The following is a 15,407-nucleotide window of genomic DNA, read 5'->3' as shown; positions in this document are numbered from 1 at the left end:
TCACGAGCGCAGCGTTTCTATAGTTTGAGCTCTTGAGGCACAGCCGGGAGCAGGGAACAGATTGTGTTTTTAAAATTGCACTGAAATGCTAAAATACCTGATTTTAATCGCTGTATCTGTACCACTTTCCCTGACCAGCAGATTGAATGCTGACGTAGGCAGGGACTTCCAGCTGCACCGACGTGATTGGCCTGTCGCAAGAGACACGCCCACTACCGTAGCCACGCCCCCTTTGTGTTATAACGCGCGCTGATCACGAGCGCAGCGTTTCTATAGTTTGAGCTCTTGAGGCACAGCCGGGAGCAGGGAACAGATTGTGTTTTTAAAATTGCACTGAACTGCTAAAATACCTGATTTTAATCGCCGTATCTGTACCACTTTCCCTGACCAGCAGATTGAATGCTGACGTAGGCAGGGACTTCCAGCTGCACCGACGTGATTGGCCGGTCGCTAGAGACACGCCCACTACCGTAGCCACGCCCCCTTTGTGTTATAACGCGCGCTGATCACGAGCGCAGCGTTTCTATAGTTTGAGCTCTTGAGGCACAGCCGGGAGCAGGGAACAGATTGTGTTTTTAAAATTACACTGAACTGCTAAAATACCTGATTTTAATCGCCGTATCTGTACCACTTTCCCTGACCAGCAGATTGAATGCTGATGTAGGCAGGGACTTCCAGCTGCACCAACGTGATTGGCCGGTCGCCAGAGACACGCCCACTACCATAGCCACGCCCCTTTTGTTTCCATTCCACAATGCTAGAAAGCATGTGTACCTACCGGAAGCGCAGCGGACGAGCGCAGCGGGCGTGACGATTGCGCGCCGAAGGCGCACTTAAGGCAAGCTCGTCTGCGCTCGTCCGCGATCGACCTGGGCGCGGGGCAGGACTCCATGGCCTCGCCCTTCCAATAGATGCCCTAAGCAGCAGCAGCAGCTCCCGAATATATTATTCAAAAGCTGATCTCCTCACAATTGGTAAGAAGCCGACTCAAAGCTGCTTACATACCCTAGAACCTGATCATATGCCCCCCCTTTTTAAAATATGCAACCAAGTACTTCCCACGATAAGTAAAATACCAAAAAAGGTAGCTAACCTTAAGATGATACTGTTAAACTGTAGGTCTTTGACTAAACATAAAATGTAGATCCACGACCTATTGATAAATAAAGACCTGGATGCCATGTTTCTCACCGAGACATGGTTAGAGGAGTCGTCCTCCCCTGACATTCTGGACGCAATACCCCCCAGTTATATCCTACTGAGAATTGACAGACAAAAACAACGTGCTAGAATGCACTCTAATGAAATATTCCATAACTAACAGTGAATGTGGCATATTTACAATAAAAATAGAACCGACAAATGCGATTACTGGTTTACTGATATATCGACCCCCGGGAGCCGCGGCGCCTTTCTGCAGCCAACTCATTGAGTCGGCAACCCAGCTAGCAATTAGATATAAAAAACTAATTATTTTAGGCGACCTAAATCTTCATTTTGAAGATACTAACTCCAGCGAGGCACAACTTGTAGCTGCCGCACTAAACTCTGTAGATATAAAGCTTCTCTCAACAACCCCCACACACCAGCAGGGCCATCTTCTAGACCCCATTTTTGCGAATTGGGAAGGCATTAAGATCTTACCCCCGATTCCACTGATCTGGTCTGACCACAGCATTGTGCCGTTTGAGATACTAATAGAACCTATAGGAACTATATCCATAAAGCAGTAACACAATCAACTCTTCCACTCTAGAGGTGCTGTCTGCCTCCTTAGAAACCAAGTCCCAAGATAGTAGGGTAATAGTAGCCGGGGATCTTAACAGGACTTTTGAACCTCTTGACTGTACAAATGATCCCTTAGGGAAGGATGAGGACAATCTTTGGGGAGTACCACCTTTAAGTTTAAACCCCGTCCCACGGTGGACAAAAGACATCCTGTTATTAAATGCTATTTGTATGGAATACGGTCTAAGAGCCCTGAATGGGAGAACCCCAGGGGACAAGGAGGGCAGTTGCACTTTTGACAACGGCACCAGCAGGAGTAGAATTGATTATATAATATGTAGTCTCCAGCTGTGGCAGGGGGTTATTGATATGGCCATTAAGCCTAGAATAGAAAGTGATCATAACCCCCTTTGTGTGACCCATAGGTGGTGGAATGTTGGATTGGGAAACTTGCATCTAAGGAACGACCAGATCCCAGTCATGAGCAATGATGAACGTAGGTTAAAATGGCCAAGGGTACTGGCTAATGAGGAAACAATGACCTACATCAACCATGAGGTGGATAACGCAATTTCCGCCATGGAGGCGGTAGATTCCACAGCTCCCGGGGCTAGGGATATCACAGACATCCATAATAAGTTATTTTCCCTCCTTAAACCATGTTTTCTGACTAAGATCAATAAAGGGAGGAAAACCCAGGATGTTGGCAGGTGGTTTAATCGCCAATGCAGATCCGCACGATTGGAATTGGGACAAGCTATTAGAAACAGGGACAGTGCTGCAATTAGAGTAACAAGGAAATTGTATAAATTGGCCATTTCCCAGGCCAAGAGGAAATGGGATGAAGACCACTGGGCCGAGTTAAAAGAGGCTTCTAGTAACAAGGATTCTAGGATCTTTTGGAAAATTATTAAGTGGGGTAGAGGAGGTAGCCCCGCAAAGCCTGATAACAGTGTAGCTGAAGAAGCCTGGGTTGAGTACTTCAGACCACAATATGCCGAAGTTATGCACCCCGGGGTAGGGGAGGGCATAATGCCAGTCTATGCTATTGATAATTTGTTCTCCCCAAAAGAAGTAGAAAATGCGATTAGTTCTGTGAAATGCGGGAGAGCACCAGGGTTAGACGGGATACCCCCGGATGTCTTCAAGTATGACATGAAGAGATGGGTGAGGTACATTTTCTTGTTAGGAAATGCTCTAGCCAAGGGGGGGGGGTGGTTCCCGAGGTATGGAAAGGAGCAATCATTATTCCCATTCACAAGAAGGGAGATCGTTCACTCCCTGCCAACTACAGGCCCATAAGCTTGATAGCAACCGTGCAAAAAGTAATGGGGAGAATGGTTACAAATCAGCTTATGGACTGGGTGGACGACAACAACGCTCTTTCCCCATATCAGGCCGGATTCAGGCGAGCAACCAGTACTATTGACCAGGTTTTCGGCTTTACCATACTGCGGTGGAAGACGGTTTTACTTGGAAGGGGCTGCCTGTATGTCGCATTTGTCGAACTACGGGCGGCATTTGATTTGGTCCCCAGGTTTAAGTTATGGCTGGTCTTGCAAAAGCTGGGGATTCCTGCTGAATTGCTCACCCTAATCATGCGTCTGCATGAATCTAATTTCGCAAGAGTCCAGTGGGGTGGGAATGGCGAGTCAACTTCAGACTTCCCGGTGGAAAGGGGGGTCCGACAAGGCTGTGCCATGGCACCCTTACTCTTCTCATTATTTATTAATGGGATTGTCGAGCGAATGATGAAAGCAAGCGTAGACGCTCCATCGTTAGCGGACGTCAGGGTTCCGATCCTGATGTTCGCTGACGACACCCTGATCTTGTCAAAAACCCCTGCTGGGCTACAACGCGCGTTAAATATTTTTGATATTTTTTGCAAAGAGCACGGCCTAGAAGTTAATGTGGGGAAGACGAAACTAATGGCCTTCTCCCCACGCCGTAAAATATATCCCAAGGTAACCCTGAATAATAGCAAGCTAGAGATTGTCAAGGAGTTTACATATTTAGGGGTACAGATAGCAGAGAGCCCTGGCTGGTCACATCATCTGGAAAAAACGGCCCTAAAACACCAACAGCTTTCAGGTGCATTGCGGGGAGAACATCGAAAATCTAAGACGAAACCGATCAAACCCGCCCTTATAGTGTATGACGCAAAGGTCTTAGGCGCCACCTTATACGGTGCGGAGTTATGGGCTTGGGATAATCTTTCGGCCCTACAGACATCTGAGAACCAGTTTCTCAGAGGGATCACAGGCCTCCCACAGAGCACCCCCCTAATACTATTGTTCCTGGAGTTGGGTAGACGTCCAATTAGCGATAGAGCGCGACTGCGCCCTGTTCTCTATTGGAGACGTCTTTGGACAACTCCTGAGATTAGGCAATATGCTGATGGTTTCCTTTCGATAATCAAGGAAGACAACTTCCACAAGATAAAATGGCTTAAAAATCTAAGGGCCATGTTAATTAACCTTGGGTTTTCCAATCTTTGGACCAACCCAGTGGAAGAAGTCTTCCCAAGTAAGGAAGCCCTCAAATTACAATATTGGGAATGGGTGGGCAGCAATCTGCTGAGAGGTGTTAGGTCTGACTCTATGGCGGGTCGCTTCCTGGAGACAAAAATCTGTCCTATCTTAGAAAATTACTGGGACACTATTACGGTCCCAATGGATAGAAAGCTAGTCTTCCAGCTAAGATCTGGTTCTATTCCCCTAAAAAAAATAACGGCAGGTTGGCAGAGGTCGACTAATATGTCATGCCCAGTATGTGAAACAGCTGTGGAGAGCGTAGGCCACTTTCTATTTGTCTGTAAAGCCTACTCATCACCTAGGAGAGTATGGTTTACACCTGTATGTAAAAACCTTGGGACACGTGATAGCGCAGTGGCATTAAGAATTTTGTGTACATCAACTCAGGAGTCGATAGTTATTGGGGTAGCCAAATACTTGGGGTGGACCTGGGCAATTAGGTGGCGATCTTTGGGGGGGTCCAGTTAATCAGGTTTTTTAATTGTCTACAAAATTCAAAACTAATTTGTTATATGTAAATTTTTCCACGTTGATATTGTATGAGCTTGCACAGAATGTTTATATGAATTTGTACCTGTTAAATGATATTTTTTTTATTCTGTAATGTTCAATTTTATGCTGTGCTTTTATGAGAAATTATCTCGAATAAAGCTTGTACAACTATATCCATAAAGCATCCCCCTCAGAAACGCCGTAATTGGAAGAAATTCACTCCTGAACTTTTTAATAACATTTTATCAGAACATCCCCCAACAATAGGTAACACCTTACAGGAGGTTTGGAACGACTATGAATTATGGATGTCGAAAGCATTAGTTAAGATTGCTCCTTGGACAGCCAAACCTCCGGCAAGACAATCCAGAACTGCTCCATGGTTTTCGGAGAAACTTAGAACAGCAAAGGCTCAATGCAAATCTATGGAGCGAAAATGGAGAAAAAGCTATGCACCTGAACTCAAAGCGAGTTACAAAATGGAACTAAAAAAGTACCAGAAACTGGTCAGAGCGGAGGAAAGTATCCATTATAAAAATAGAATTGAGCAAGCAAACAATCCCACGAGAGAATTGTTTAGTATCTATAAAGAACTCACAATTCCCTCACGACTAGATGCTCAAGATACATACTCTGCTGAGATATGTGAGCAAATTGCTGACTTCTTTGTAGAGAAGGTGGATAGAATTCATTCCACCTTTGTAAGTAATATAACTCCCATAAACACCAACGCGGACACCAGATCCACTCTAACATACAAATCCCCACTTACCAGTTTTAAAACCCCGGACAAACAGGATTTGTTGGAAATCATTAACGGCATATAGTCCGGCTCCCCCACCGACGCCTGTCCACTGGATCGGTGTAAGGGAGTTATGGAAAGCACATTAATTGATCACATTAGTCACATGATCACTTTATCATTCCAGGATTGCTATGTTCCAGAAGTATGGAAAACTGCCCAAGTCATGCCATTAAAGAAAAAGCCCAATTTTCATATTTCTCAGTTCCTAAATCTCCGCCCAATCTCCCCTCTCCCTTTCTGTGCTAAAATTATAGAAAAAGTAGCTAATAAACAACTCAAGGAGTTTTTGGAGAAAGAAGCTCTCCTTCATCCCTCCCAGTCAGGATTTAGATCAGGCTACTCGACTGAATTGGCAGTTCTATATTCGACTGAATGCATTCGGCAGATGGTGGACGAGGGCGAGACAGCGGCGTTGGTCCTATTGACCTCAGTGCAGCATTTGACACCGTGCTGCACTCAAGGCTGCTGTCTCGTCTCTCGGACAAGGGAGTAATGGGCCCAGCACTTGCTTGGCTACGCTCCTTTCTGACCGACAGAAGTTTCCAGCTACACTGCCCACCCTTCAGATCTTCTCCTCGGAAGGTGAGCCACGGGGTTCCACAGGGCTCTAGCCTTAGCCCTACGTTATTTAACATCTACATGGAACCCCTGGCACACATTGTAGAGGACTTTGGGGTGGGCATTATTAGCTACGCTGACGACACCCAGCTGGTGTTTAAGCTAACCCCTGACCGAAGAGAATATGCCACCAATTTCTCGGACTGTATGTTGGCAGTAGCGGCCTGGATGAACAACAACTGTCTCCGTCTCAATGGCGATAAGACCGAACTACTGGTGGTCGTGAGAGCCACTTCTGTGTGGTCTCATGCATGGTGGCCTAGCGAACGGGGTAATTTGCCTACCCCTGCAGATGCGGTTAGAAACTTAGGCGTTATGCTGGACTCAACAAGGTATTGGGAAGGTGCTTTGCTTTGCTTTGGCATATTTGGCATATTAAAAGTTATTCGAAAGGTGTTAGATCTTCTTCCCACCGAAGCCAGAAAAACCATAGTCCATGCACTGGTGACACCCCATTTGGACTATGGGAATGCCCTCCTGATTGGGCTCAGCCAGAAGGGCCTACACCAATTACAATGCGTGCAGAATGCTGCTGCACGACTGGTGCTCGGACTCCCAAGAAGAACCTCTGCTAAAGCTGCCCTGTCCAGACTCCATTGGCTCCCAGTTAAGGAGAGGATTACGTTTAAGACCCTTTGCTATGCCCACCGCATAGCTCAGGACAAAGGTCCCGAATACCTAAAAAATCTCCTTACTATACATCGCCCGACCAGGAATTTAAGATCATATGGCATGATGCTATTCAAACTTCCCCGAATCACTAGAGCCAAAATGGGAGGAAAATCCTTTAGATATTTAGCCTCCAAACACTGGAATGCGCTCCCGCTCCACCTGCGGATGGAGCTATCCCAACTGAGATTTCGGACAAAACTAAAAACTTATCTGTTCCCGAACATCTAATCCCACTTTGAGCTGCATTACCACAGCGCCTCTGGATTTCTGTATTATGTTAACAGTCAGCGCGGGGACACACAGTTTGTGCAGCCAGGCGCTTTATAAATGTTTTATTATTATTATTATTATTGTCAGACCCTAAGTATTTCAAAGGAAAAAAGTCCCCACATGTGTCACAACGGTGATGATAATTAGAGCGACTTTGAAGAAAGAACTGGTAGGGCACCTCTCACTACCTTGACTGTGCACAGACAGGCCTCAACAGAAAGACTACTGTTTACCCTTCATTTTCAAAACTCAAATTAGGAACGCACAGTCCTATCTGACATCTTTAAGTATAGACGCGACTCCAACCGCAGCATCGAGAGAGAGGGTAGGAGGGGGTTAAAGAGAGAGTTGAAAATAGAGGAAGGAGATAGATAGAGGGTTACTAAGAGAGAGGGAGGATGAAATGGGGGAGAAGAAATGGAGAGAGAAGGAGAGCTGTGAGCAAGACTGCGAGGTGAGGCTGAGAGAAAGATGTTTGAGCTAGAGGCAGAAGGGATTGCAAGAGAGGAAGAGAGAAGAGGCTGACAGAGTACAAGGCCGATAAAGATAGAAAGTAGCGTGCAGAAAACAAGGGTGTGGGAAAATGGAAGAACGAGGCGAGACAGAGAGGAACGATAGAAAATGAGCAAGCGAGGGAGAATGCTGGAGAGTACCAGGGCGAGAACGAGGGAGAACCTTTAGCTGCAGAGTTCTGGGGTAGCAGTATTGTCAGCCATTGTTGTGATGTAGTGCGTGGGATTGGTCTGTGTGTAGCGCGTGGTAGTAGCGGAAGGCCTTATCTTAATGTAGGGTGGGTGTGGTCTGTCTGTGGTTTGGTACAGGGCATCAGTAGTAATGACGAATATGAGGCAGGAGTCAGAATAGAGGGATTGCACTCGCAAATTTACTTGAAAATGCACCATTTGTCCACTCTTTTTTTCATAATTTTCTCTACGCTCGCTCGCCGCAGTGAAGTAGGACTATTGCTTTACGCCTTACCACTTTCAAATGTCACCAGTCGCCACTGACATAGATGAGGACACTCAAAAACATGTTTGAGCATAGGTAAAGACTCCCAACTCCTGCTGCCAGTGCTGGATTTTTCATTGCATGTCAAGGCCTTGCAAGTCATGGATGCCCACAACATACTGAGGGTTACAATTATGCAAGTAGGGGATGGCATTATCCCAGGGTTAGGCAACATTGTGCCATAGATGCCTGGAGCTGCCACCATTATGCTTGAGCTAGTTTTATTCAAATGGTAGGCACCATCATACCATGGATTCCCTTAACTTGCAAAGAATTATCAACATTATGCCGGCTATATACTGGAAATGCGCCAGTCACTCACATGCGCACCCATAGTCTGGCACACACACTCTCACTAACTGTAGTAAATGTAGTTACTCTGTGAGCCTGCACTGTGTATGGTGCAAGCTGTACCCCCTCACACAAGGCGATGCAAGCAACGCTAGGGCCTAAGTGAGATTTACTAAGCCACGTAAAGCCAACTTGCATGGCTCTGTATGTCTGAGTGAATCCACAGTTATAAAGTAGCACTAATTGCTGCCTTGCATTACTTTCTGTTGGGTAGGCGTTCAATGGGTGGAGCATGGACATTCCCATGCATCCACCAATAGATTTTGACGCAATCCTAGATTTACACGTAGTAGTAAACCTGGGATTGCGTCAAAATGGTATGCCTTGCCAACAGCGACATAAATTGTGCAGTACACATAGAAAAAGGAAGAGGCCTCCCAGGATTGATTTTGCGAAGGAAGGTCTCCCTTCCTGCACAAAAACAATCCTGCCTGTAATGCAGGACCCCTTGCACCATGGTGCAAGGGTGCCTGTGTTGGCGCTAGGCAGCACTCAGTGCGCCATTGCAGGGAGAGCTCAGGAATGTGTCAAATCTTAGTAGATATGTGCATTCCTACTCTTTCCCTGTCATGCAGCAAGTTGTCTTGCTGAGTTGCATGGCATCTTGATAAATCTGGCCCTTAGTTCACTGTGGGAACCATGAAAAGGGTAGTGTTCATAATCATTCCCAAAATTGTCACTTCTTTTGATGTTGCTGGTAATGGTTTGACTTCCTGGGCCCAGTTGGTTGTGGGCTGCTTGTTTATTTATTCTCTGTAGGTGAGTGAAAGTTATGTTTGTGGTAGTTACTCAGCATACATTGATTGATGGCTTGGACATGTTGGTCTGACCCTAAGATGTCTAAATCTTTAGGTTTTCTAGTTTTGGGTGATCTGCAAGTTGTTTGAGATCTTGTGGTGGCTGAGGTAAAGGCTGAAGAAATGAAGAGGAATGTTGAGATAACAAAGCCTTTAGTTACTCCAAATCTGTGCTGAAGGAAGCTAACATAAGCAGGGGAGAGCAGATGATTCTAGACCAGCCATATAGATAGGAGGAGATCCAGTCTTTGAAGCTTTATTTATTGGCTCCCAAGTTCCTGTAGAAACAACAGTAGGGTCTCTTGGTGCACTGTGTCAAATTCTACATAGCCACTGTATTTCTACCGACAGCTGTTTTCAGATGATTGCAAATGGCTACAACAAATCACGGCAGATTCACTGTCTGTGCTAGGGTGAAACCCAGTTTCACTGTCAGACAGGAGGGAGGTCCCTTCAGTAAATTTGGATACCTGTGGGAAGGCAGCTCTTTCCACCACCTTCCCTAAGAAGGCGCCATTGTTTATCATACACAATAAACTTAGGGGTCTAAGGGCTAAACCAGAAAAGTGTTAGCTAATGTAAGTTCTATGTCTAATGAGTACTATGGGAATACAAAAGAATAACAGACCAAATCGCCAACAAATGAAACACCTGTAATCGTGAGTCACCCCAGTTGTTTTGGATTCCCATCAAAGTCTTATAAGATCAATATTATCATTTGGTAATCCTTATCGGGTATTGTGTCTCCTGATCATTGAGATCACATGCATACCCTCTCGGATGGTTCGGGGTAGCGACCACAATCACACAGGTATCACAAATGATGTTGATTCAATGGGAAAAGTGCAGTGCGAAAAGAAAAAGTGGTGATTAAAATAGGATAGGGAACTAACAGAAAATTTTAATAGGCGTTGGCCCCTTCCTGATTAAAAACAAGAACAGTCTGGCAAAATCATCGCATTGATAACAAATATCTGCGAGGAGACCAACATGTTTCAGCCTCTGAGGGAGATACCTCAGGCTTTCTTCAGGGTCTCTGTTCTTAGGTGTGCTACTGCCTGTATATGTGCTTTAATAAGTGTGAAAAATTATACAAAAAAACACACAAGTGGAAAAAGCCAGAAAAGGATATAGTGTTCCTTCTTCTGTGCGAACTCCTCTTCGGAAGCAGGTACTTGGTTACTGTAATCGGGGGACAAACATACAAGTGAAACACTTCCAGCGACTCTGGTCTGAATACTACAGTGCAAGAAGTCAAGAACTATGTCATCCTACGATACTCACCCAGTACTTCCGGGGAGTGGACCTCACCTCTTCCTGGACCTGGCTCAGGATGTGAGACCCCGCTCTACAGGAACAGAAACCGACCTCATGGTTATGATAACGGAGGGATCAAGGGTAGATCTACTCTCGTACACACTACATGAAGTCAAAGGTGTTCTGAACGTAGAGTATACTGTCATACACCAACACGCTCCCGCTCCAGTGCCATTCGTCGCATCCACCCAGCTTAAGTCAATGATTTCGGAATAACCTGAGGTGTCATTCAGATCAGTGTCAAACGCAACCCACCAGAAAGACTGGTGGAGCTAGCGTCTTACCTGTCCGTCGTTGTCTAGAGCTGTGACTGAGTCAGGGGGAGGCTCAGACCTGTGTGCGTCATTCTTACTTGAATGGTTTGGAGAGGAGTTCCCGACCAATCAGCAAGAGCTACAACGACGTAACCTCATACTGAGGCCCGAACTACTCGATGACGTCATACTCAACACTCGGGTAGTTCTAATGATATACAAAGGACCCCGCAATTTTTCAGTGGCTGGTCAAGATTGCCTGTCGGGGAGTTTAGGACAGGCTGAACCAAGGGATGTCGTCATTCAGTCCGTGTTGGTCAGTGCCTAATTTGTACACCCATCTCTGTTCTTTGCGAAACAAGAAATTCGCCACATCGCTAACATGGGCAGGAATGAATGGTTTTTCAAAAACATGCCATTTGAAGTCGGTTTCACTATGATTGTGTTCAATGAAGTGTTTAGTGAGTTTCGAGATGTCCTTTTTGCATCGGAAAGTGCTTTTATGTTCCTACATTCTCACTCTAACTTTTCTAGTGGTCATGCCTACATACCGTTCGTTACAGATGCAGGTGAGGAGGTAGATCAGGTTGTTGCTGTTGCAATTAGAGAATTGTCTCATCTCCCAAGGTCGATCTGTCCCGATGTCCACACTCGTAATCTTGGATGTGAGTGGGCAAACAGAGCAGTTCCCAGAAGGGTGGTGACCTGTTACAGGCGGCAGGTCCCAGAGAGTGCCCACTTCTCTCTTAGCAGTGGCTTTGGGACGGGTGTGTACCAGGCGATCCCTCAAGTTTTTGGAGCGTTTGAACGCAAACAGTGGGAATTCGAGTTTGTCCTTCCCGCTGTTTAAGATACGCCAATGTTTCTTAATCACTTTCTGAACCTTGTTAGACTTGGTGTTGTATGTGCTTACAAGAGTAAGTCGTTCAGTCGGTGGTTTGACAGGTTTTGGTTCAAGTAGAGCAGCCCGGTGGTTATTGGCTGCTCTTTTGCATGAGCGATTCACCAGTTTTTTTGGGTAATGTCTGGATAGGAGTTGTTTAGTCAGCTCGCAGGCATGCCGTTCAAAACTTTCTGGAGTGGAACAGTTCCTACGAACACGTAGGAACTGCCCAAATGGGAGATTATCCCTCAGGGACTTGGGATGCTGACTCTCATACAGTAAGAGTGAGTTCCGTGCCATGGGTTTACGGTAAAGTTCGCTCTGTAGGCCGGTCGGAGTGCAATAGATCGAGAGATCCAGAAAGGCTACTCGCTCTTTGCTTAGTTCGATGGTAAAGCGGAGGTAATCATTTTGGTTATTAAGCCATTCATGGAATTGTAGTACAGACTCCTTGGACCCTCTCCACACTACCAAGACATCGTCTATATATCTCTTCCACCAGATAATAGACGCGAAATGTGGGTTGCTCACATGTAGCACAGTGGTTTGTTCAAACTTATGAACGTACAGGTTCGCCAGGGACGGGGCAAAAATACTTCCCATGCTGGTCCCCGAGATTTGGTGGTATACCTGGTCTTCATACATGAAAAAGTTTTCCTTCATTGCTATTGTAGCAAGAGCCATGATGAAGGGTACAGGGGTGATGGAGTCAAGCTGCGATTCCTCCAGGATGGTCCGGATGGTATCTAGGGTAGCATCCTGGGGAATCGAGGTGTATAGTGACTCAATATCCAGCGAGACAAGGTAGTCTGTCTCCTGACAAAAATCAATGTCAGGAATCACCCTGAGGACATCAGTGGTGTCCTTGAGATATGTGGGCATGGTGTGCACAAGGGGTTTGAGGAAATGATCCGCAAATGCTGATAAGGGCTCTAATAAAGAACCCTGTCCTGAAATGATCGGTCTGCCAGGAGGTGGTCTTTGCGGTTTGTGCACCTTGGGCAGGGTGTAGAAGTACGGCATGGTGGGATTTTTAGCCTGTAAGAACTGTGCTTCTAGAGTGGTTATCCACCCCTCAGCTAATGCTTCCTCCACTAGAATCTTGATTTGATTCATCAGCCCCGGAGTCGGGTCGCTGGTCAGTGGCTGATAGGCAGTGCGAATGCTCAGTTGGCGGGAGCATTCCATTCTGTATGTTTCCGCATCTTGGACCACAATAGAACCCCCTTTGTCGGCGGGCTTCACGACTATGGTATCATCTTGGCATAGTGTGTTAAGTGCTTTTCTCTCAGCTGTTGATAAGTTGTTGTAACCTGATCGGGTCGAGTATTGAATTTGATCAATATCATTTTTCACGGCCATCTCAAAGGCAAGTAGCTGGGGGGGTATTGCATGAGTGGGAGGGAGAAAGGTGGACTTGTTTCTGAGACCTGTGTTGTTGTCATATTCAAGACATGTGTCGTCGCTGTTTTTCTGTTTGAAAAAGTAGTGTAGCCTAAGTTTCCGGAAAAACTGGGCTAACTCGATTTGAAGTAAAAACGGGTCTCCCTCGTCTGTAGTAACAAATCCTAGCCCTTTGTTGAGGACTGCCTCTTCCAAGTCTGTAAGTGTACGTTGGCTAAGATTAACTACCAGACTCTCACTAGGGGTATTGATTATTCTTGGGCGCCCCTCCTGGTGTGGCTCCTGGTCCCTGCATGTGGGCCTGCTGTGTCCTCCCATTGGACCTGAGGTTGTCCCTGTGCCGGTCTTCTTTTGCCCCGTGACTGTCTGGGGCCACGCGCTAAAAAAGGCTGGTTATTAAAATTGGGGAAACCTTGGAAAGGGGCCATTGGTGTTTGGAAGGTGCCAGGGAAACCCCAAGGGCCCGGTGGCCACCATTGCTGGTTCTGCATGTTGTATTGTCCCCTGTAGTTTTGGTATCTTCCGCCCCCTCTAACCCGATTAGGGCCAGCATTAGGTGGCTGATTAGTGGTGTCTGAGTCGCTACCAGTATCTGAACTGGATCCAGAGTAATTAGATCCGTATCTCCTCCCATTTTTAGTGAAGTCAGGAGCTTTGTAGTTGTCGCTGGTGTAGGGGTACACCGTTTCTAGTTTAAATTTTGCTAAGTCTTTTTTGAATTTCTCAAGTTTGGTTTGCAATATGGACTCAGCAAATTCTTTGTTGATTTTATCAGACTCGTCTTTGTTTTTCTTAAAGTTGGAAGTGACTGAAGCTTTTATTTGTCCTTCGAGGACCTGTATTTCTACCAATATGGCGTCTGCTACCCGTTTGGCTGTACTGATTATAAGAATAAGCCAATCACGGGTGCAGCGCCAGGCAATCAAGGACCAGTCACCAGGAAATTTCTTGTCATTGAGGAAAAGACGGGGGGCGTTAGTTACTATCAGCCCTGGCGGTGCACAGCTTGCTCTCATATACTCCGCCATGATAATCCCGTGGGTTTCTGTACGGGAGTGTGATTTCTTCATGGCTAAGACTTTGGTCCAGTCATCAGTCTTGTTGACTGTGGGTGTGGGGATTGTGTCCAGAATACTTGGCATGTTCTCAAGTATTGAGTTGTACATGGCGTCATCATAGGCTAAACCATGGCGTTCTTCCATGGTCAATTCGTGGGTCGGAGCTTGGAAGAGCGCCGTAGGGAAACGCAGGTGTATGACAGATTTGTGCTATTCTTAGTTTCTAGAATAGAGATGCTCTCAATAATGTGAGCACTTTGTATAGCCCGCAGCTGCACGCTGCTCAAGATTATGACAAAACAAACAGTAGGGGAGGGCTAGAGGGACATTTAAAGCCAATGCCTAAGTATTGTCCCCAAAGGACTGAATTATACACAATAAACTTAGGGGTCTAAGGGCTAAACCAGAAAAGTGTTTGCTAATGTAAGTTCTATGTCTAATGAGTACTATGGGAATACAAAAGAATAACAGACCAAATCGCCAACAAATGAAACACCTGTAATCGTGAGTCACCCCAGTTGTTTTGGATTCCCATCAAAGTCTTATAAGATCAATATTATCATTTGGTAATCCTTATCGGGTATTGTGTCTCCTGATCATTGAGATCACATGCATACCCTCTCGGATGGTTCGGGGTAGCGACCACAATCACACAGGTATCACAAATGATGTTGATTCATTTTTTTTTTTTTTTTTAATTATATTTTATTTTAGATTTCAAAAGAAAGCACACATTACAGAACAATGCAAATACCAAATATTGCCTCCTACATATGTTCGCCCAAATATTGCCGGGAGCTTTAAATCAGCTACACTTTAGCATCATATTATAACATTTCTAAGAAACACAATCATGAAAAATAAAGAAAAACCCCAGCTAAAAAGAAAAGACAAATTAGCAAATTGGCAAAATGGATCATCCTATTCCTGTTCTCCATTCCTCCAAAGGTCCCCATATCTTAATACCTCGAGCTCTCCCTACCCTACCCTTCCTTGCATATATATATTTCTCTAAATTATGTATAGCAATAAGATTTGATAACCACACTTGCATAGTTGGGGGATTCTTATCTAACCATACCCTTGCTAACATTAATCTGAAGACAGCTGCTGCCATAAACATAAACATTACATCACCTGAATCCATTTGGACATTCCCTGCGTCTACTCCCAACATAATTAAGCTTACTGTAAAGGTTGTCCTTATCTTTAATGA

Source organism: Lissotriton vulgaris, unplaced genomic scaffold, assembly GCF_964263255.1.
Source record: "Lissotriton vulgaris unplaced genomic scaffold, aLisVul1.2 SCAFFOLD_516, whole genome shotgun sequence".
Taxonomy (NCBI): Eukaryota; Metazoa; Chordata; class Amphibia; order Caudata; family Salamandridae; genus Lissotriton; species Lissotriton vulgaris.
Note: the sequence above shows the minus strand (reverse complement) of the source record.